Source organism: Peromyscus maniculatus, chromosome 19 (assembly GCF_049852395.1).
Source record: "Peromyscus maniculatus bairdii isolate BWxNUB_F1_BW_parent chromosome 19, HU_Pman_BW_mat_3.1, whole genome shotgun sequence".
Classification (NCBI taxonomy): domain Eukaryota; kingdom Metazoa; phylum Chordata; class Mammalia; order Rodentia; family Cricetidae; genus Peromyscus; species Peromyscus maniculatus.
In genome coordinates this window covers 51,256,911-51,264,028 of record NC_134870.1, presented here as the reverse complement: position 1 = coordinate 51,264,028, position 7,118 = coordinate 51,256,911, and positions in this window count along the sequence as shown.

The following is a 7,118-nucleotide window of genomic DNA, read 5'->3' as shown; positions in this document are numbered from 1 at the left end:
ATTTTCTACTCTGCTGCTATGGCTAGAACCTTCCAGCACTATGAAAGATAACCAGTAGGGATGGATCTTCTAGGTCAGTATCAGCTTATTTTCTCCATGTTCTATAACTCAGGAATGTGGTGTTTTCACTAACAGGATCTTGCCATCAAGTTCTGGAAGGTAACCAGGAGCACTGACAATGGCCTGTAATGACCAGGGTCATCCCCGGCCAACAAGTCCAAAAAAGCTAAGTAATTCCTGCATCTAGGATTTTAATTGTTACCCTGTAGTGGGGCCAAGGGACATTGGTGCCCAATAGAGGGAAACTCCATCTTCTTCGTTCTATGTGTATAGATATGTTTTAGAAAGCCTCTACATTTGGAGGTCACATGACAGGTTGAAAACCCTTTAGTGTTATTTATGCCTTCTACTTTCACTCCCCTGCCCTGTTCTCACCTCCCAGCCCAATTTAACACTTCTTTATCCATATTTCTCTTTTAAATCCAATCCCATCTTCCCTCTCTTGTAAGTCTCACTTCATGGCATCATAGTGTTTCAAACCCCTGTGGGTATCCCAAATAGAACACACATATCTGAAAGGTGGAAGATAAGTCTACACATAAGTGGGATTAAATGATGTTTGTCTTTCTGGGCCTCTCTTACCTTACTGAGAATGATTGAAATGCATCTCCATCCAATGCCCCATAAATTTCATAGTTTCCATTTTGCATAACAGATGAATAATATTTCATTCTGTAAAGTTGCACATTTTCTTTATCCATTCACCAGTAGATGGGCATCCAGATTGTTTCCATTTCTTGGCTATTGTGGATAGAGCAGGAATGAAGGATGTGCAGTAGCTGATCAGTAGTAGACGAAGCCATTTGGGAATATTTCCAGGAGTAATGCAGCTGGATCATGTAGTAAAGCTATGTTCCTTTTTTGTGGAGCTTCCACAAAATTACCCCAGTAACTGAAGGGTCCAGGGATGTAGGAATAAGACAGAAATATGGGCCGGGCGTTGGTGGCGCACGCCTTTAATCCCAGCACTCGGGAGGCAGAGCCAGGCGGATCTCTGTGAGTTCGAGGCCAGCCTGGGCTACCAAGTGAGCTCCAGGAAAGGCGCAAAGCTACACAGAGAAACCCTGTCTCGAAAAAACCAAAAAAAAAAAAAAAAGACAGAAATATGGGAATAAGATAGGAATATAGGAATAAATATTTGTAAGATGAAGAGATGGAAGCTGACAGCCATCAGCTTTGCCAGCAAATGGGGATTAACCTTTCACTGGGCCCTTCCTTGTTTTATGATAGGAGCTCTGTCAGAAACCCTAATGTTAGTGTTTTACTAAAGATTGCTCTCTGCAAACCCCTGCCACTCACTATCAAAAGCCAAAGTTAACTTTTAATGAGTTCTATGTGACAGCCTCCTTTGCATTGTTTCATATTCCTCCTTCTATGGGAACCCAGCTATGTCAGAAAGAGTTGCAGATTTGGGGCAAACATCAATTAGCTGTGTCAGGAAAGACTTCAGGGATATACAAAAATCAATCAGCTGAAACTCTCTAAAACCTTGTTAATGGAAAATGGTAAATCCTTAAAAAGCAATCTGTCTTCAAATGTTTAAATTAGGAATTGTAAAAAATTTATTGTCCATGCCTGATGCTTTCTCCTTCTATAGGAAGGGGATCATAACCCCACCCCCTCCAACTGCCATAGGTACAGAATCCCACACTCTGGCTATGGTATCAGCTAGCTCATTAGCTTTTTGTGTCCCACGGTGATTTTTTTTGGAATAAAATTTTTTCTTCGGATTTTAGACTGTGTTTGACCTCATTATTTTGTGCATAATTACACAAATTGGCACTAACATAAGTGGGGAGTGAGTGTTCTCCTTATCCCACATCCACAGCAGCATTTGCTGCTATTTGTATTTTTGTTTTTTGCTATGCTGACTGAGGTGAGGTGAAATCTCAAAGTAGTTTTGACTTGTGTTTCCCTGGTGGATAATAATGTTGAGCATTATATATATATATATATATATATATATATATATATATATATATATATATCTCAGGTATTTGCACAACATTTTTTTAAGAACTTTTTTTTTAGCTTATACTCCATTTTTAGATTGGGTTACTTGTTTTCTAGATACTAACCCCCTATGTACATAGCTGGTAAAGAGATTTCCCATTCTGTAAGATGCTTCATCACTCAACTGATGTGTCTCTTAAAAATATTTTGAGTCTTCCTTTGGATCCTGTGTAGATCTAGAATCCCTGTAGGACTATGAAGTCCAGACTGACTTTATGCTCCTGGTGATTCTCCTTACTCAGCCTCCTGACTGCTGAGATCACAGCTGTGAATCACTGTGCCTTGATTGACTCAGGAACATACTTCTTGATTTTGTGAGCCAAATCCAAAGATTATGGGCATTGAGTGTATATTAAACAGCCCTCTGTGGGTGACATTGAAAGGATGTATACTGTCCAGCCTAACTCATTACAATTTCATTGAGTTCTCATGATAAATAATACAGAGCTCAGCTATAGCAGCTGTTTTTAGGAACTCAAGTTCATCCTCAGCATCTCTGTTGGGTGAACATTGAGTAATATAGCTGGCTGTAAGAATATATTATAGAGATTCAGCTGTATATAATAAGCTATACCTTGACTGACCAAGGTGTCCTCCAGAGGAAGTCATTTATCAAGGAATACTTGGTGTTATTTAACTTATTAATATATATCAGCTGTCTTCTGCTATGAAATTCTTGTGTGCCCATATACTACTAGGCCATATGGCAAACAGTTAAACTTCTCAGAAGTACTGATGATCCACTAGGTGACCCCGCTCCAGGGCCTAGGAGACAAGTGTACTGTAGATGCATAGCTTTGTTTCTCCTGCAAATGAAGCTCAGACCTCCCTTCTCCTGACAGGGAAAACAGCATTGCAGAGCAATTGACTCAGAACAAAGGACGTTTTTGCATACCCAGGTGAAGTAAAGGATGGGGCCGGATTCTTGGTCAGAGCAGAGTCATGTGGCCAAAAAGAAAGGATAAGGCAGTTTCTATAGATGGTTGATACAGGTGCATAGATGGAGAGAAGAGAAGAAGGCAGAGTTTCTCAGAGCCAGGGGTAAGAAGCAAGCGAGGAAAGATGGAAGATGAAGGAACAGAGGATGAAGATGAGGTCAAAAGCATAGGAGCTTTGGTTAGTACTATGAGAGGACAGGATGAGTAGGTACAGGGAGGAGCTGAATGTGAGGACTGAGCTGTATTTTATCACAGAGACATAAACAGATGAAATAGCAAGGTGTACATAGATTCTTTTCCCACAGATAACCCCATGCCAGACCTAGCATCTTCCCCAGGACCTTTAATGGACCAACTAAGATTTGGGATCATTTTGGGTATGCAGTTGAGGAGACACTGAGACCTAGGCCTATTTCTCTTTCACTCCTCTGGTCCTCACACATGAGTTGAGTGTGTGTGTGTGTGTGTGTGTGTGTGTGTGTGTGTGTGTGTGTGTTTTCCTTTCATGAGTTCTCCCCTCTGGTGTACTACTGAAGTTTAACAGTAATGAGGCCATCTAATCATAGACCACAGACACTGAAACTGTAAGCCAAATGTAAAACTTTTTTCTTTGTGGGATGATTATCTCTCTGATATTTATTGCAGTAACACTAAGTTGATTAACATGAGGCCTCTAGGTTTACAGTATGGTAATCCAGAAACTTCTGCTTATTTCAAGGCAAATGATTAACGAATGTAATCCCATTGTCACCTTTTTCATTTGACTGAAAACCCTTACTAGTTTCACAGATCAAAACTGTAGATGTATTTCTTTTAGCATCCCTACCACAATAGGATAATACAGGAAAATGTCCTGTTCACACCTGTCAGTAAATTGGACAACTTGATTAAATCAGCAATTATTTGAGTGGTATCCATTTTCAAAATGACTCATGAGGAAATAGACTACCTAAACAGCCTTTTGTGTAATAAGCAGATTCATTAGTAAAACTCCAGGGTGAGAAATGTTTGCTCCTTAAGATGTGTTTTAACATTATAGTCTCTTGGTTTAATTTTAGTAAATTATATATTTAAAAGTTTCTCCACTTTCCTTCCAGTTTTCCAGTTTTTGAAATGTAGGTTTCAAAGCACTCCTCAGTTACTCAACTTTCTATAGCTGGAGGATTTCTCTCCAGCCCCGCCAAGCCTCACCAGTCCTGGGGCCCACTTATAAAATAAACACATCGACTCTTATATTATTTAAACTGCTTAGCCATTAGCTCAGGCCTACCATTGTCTAGCTCTTACTCTTATACTAAGCCCATTTTTGTTAATCTATATGTAACCACGTGTTCTGTGGCTTTCCCTGTTGCCTCTACATGATGCTTCCTTGACAGCAGCAGGTGTCTTCCCTCTCTGCCTTCCTGTCATTTCCTTTTTCCTCTCTGTTAGTCCTGCCTATATTTCCTGCCTGGCTACTGGCCAATCAGTGTTTTATTTATCAAACAATCATCCACAGCAACTCTCCTTCTCCTTAGTACTTGTTGTAAAGTTAATCTTTTCATCTCTAATCTTACTATTTTCTATCTTCTCTTTTTCTTGGGGTTAGTTTGGCTAAAAGATTGTCATTTTTGTTTATCACACTAAAATACCAAATATTTGTCTCCTAGATGTCTTGACAATTTGGTGAATATATGTATACAAGTAATTTTTATGTGTTCTTGACAAATTGTTGATTTATTAAGATACAGTACCTTTCTTCATCTCTTCTGACTAGTTTTGGTTGGAAGTTAATTTATCACGTAGTGGAATATCTATGTCAGGGTATTTTCAGTTTCTGTTGCTTCAATGACATCACCCTCACCATGTATTGATTCTGAGGAGGTGGATAACTTTATCAGTGAGGTGTTTCTCCATGACAATAGGAAGTTTTTTTAGTTAACTTTAATTCTGTGGTCAACCTCAAGGCCTTCTTCCCATGTAACATTTCATACTTACAAGTTCCAAAGACTTAAATGTAGACAAACTTCTAATCATCTGCCTAACACAAATGGGAAGTACCAAAAAAAAAAAAAAAAGAAAGAGAAAAAGAAAAAGAAAATCTTTAGGATCTCTCCAGCCATTAGTATGAAGTGAGGAGTCTTCATAGCTAGTTATTTTGTTATGCACTGGCTGGTAGCAGTATACTTTCTTTACTTCCTCTCTGCCCTCCTCTGCAGGGCACTTTGTCAGTTCTCTTGGTATCCATCATCTCCTCTGTGCTTGCCCAAGGTGTACAGTGGCATGGAAGGCTCTCTGTCCAGGCAGGTTGTCCTCGGTTCACTTTCTGTTTCGCAGCATTTGCTCCTGGAGGTCTTGCTTTCCTTTAGATTCAAACCCTAGAACAAGGGAGGAGTGGGGCTGAGGGAGTCTCCCTCCCTACGACTTTCTGCAGGGATCTGAACTGACATCTGCTGTTTCCTTATCAATCTAAGCAGTGGTTTCCAGAAAGGTTAGAATCACTGCTGTGTGGGAGGGAGACCCAAGAGGAGAGAATTTACACTACTGTATTGTAGGGATTTCAACAAAACCTGGGGTCATTTCTGCTGAGTTGATTGATATTCTGGACTTATTCTGGGCTGAATAAATAAGGATGTGTCACATGCTACATAGATGGTCATGTGGTGTTCATTGATATTTGTCCAGTTAGGGGTGGACACATTCGAAGCTCCCTGATGTGACCTTGGCTCCTCTGCTGGCCGTTAGCCTGGCTTGTCCTGATGCTCATCAAGCTTCCAAGTGTTGCTGGACTCAGACCTTTGCACTGGATGCTAGCCATTCATGGCACTATGCTCTTTTTGCCTTTAGGTTACATGGCCAAATTGTAGCTTTAGCATGGGCCCTCTTTCCTTCACTGTCTGTGGGGAGTTAACTCTTATCACTGTTACCAAGACATAGCTGCAGTTTTCCTCAGTCACCTCACAGTTAGCTCCTTGTCCATGGGGTGGGCTGTGGGTGATCTTTCTGGAGTAGGTGGAGGTTTTTTGGAAATTTTTCTAAATCAAAATTTAGTTTGTTACAATTAGCTGCATTAAAAGGCAGACTTGGTGAGTGGGCAGAGGTGCCTTGCCAATGTTTCTCACTGTATGTGTCTTCATAGGAACAGGACAAAGCCTGCCAAGATTATCGGAGCCTTGCCTTTTTTTTCTTTTTGGCCATCCTTGGCAACTCATGCCCAACTGCAAGCCCTTTTATTTTCCTTCCTAAGTGTTCCAGACCAGTCTTTTGGTCCAAACATTCCTGTCTTTACCATCAATACTTTCCTCTGCTTCCTGGTTCTGTTCGTCTTTGCTCTTAGCGGTCCCTGAAGCCTCTTCTCCATCCCTAAAGCCCCTCTGTTTGTTCTTCTTTTGTCAGAAGGTGGCATATCCTTGATACCCTGACTCTTCATTCAGAGACATTGAGGAAATGATTCATCTGCTATACTATCCACGAAGCCTAAATTGAAGTTTTAAATTAATTCCATTTTTTAGATACAAGATTTATGCTTTTTTAATACATAAAGGATAAATAGAAGATATTGTGCTTCTCCGGTGACTTAATTTGTCTTCCTTTTTTAATACTCATTGTGTGTGTGTGTGTGTGTGTGTGTGTGTGTGTGTGTGTGATGTGTATCCTTGTTTGAGCACATTGCACAGCCCAGGTTTGGAAGTCCAGGACAACCATGGCTCCTGGTCCATGGATTTTTTTCTTGTTTGAGGCAGGGTCTCTTACTGTTTGTACTGCATCTGTAAGGCTAACTGGCCCACAAGCTTCCAAGAATTCTCTTGTCTCTGCCTGCCATCCCCTGCTGTGGCACCAGGTTTACAAAAATACAGTACCACATCTGACTTTACTTAGTATGATGGCTATTCTTGGTTGTCAATGTCATCACACCTGGAATTAACTAAAACCCAACCAAGCATCTAGTTCCATCTGGGAGGGATGTTTTGTAATTAAAGCATTTGAAGTTGGAAGACTGACACTAAATCTGGATCTCTTAAAGTGGGATGATCCAGCTAATCTGGACCACACCTTCTGCTAACAGCCAATGTAAAGGACGTGGACGAAGGAAGTTAATTGTTCTTTGCCTGGTCGTCCTCACTCTCA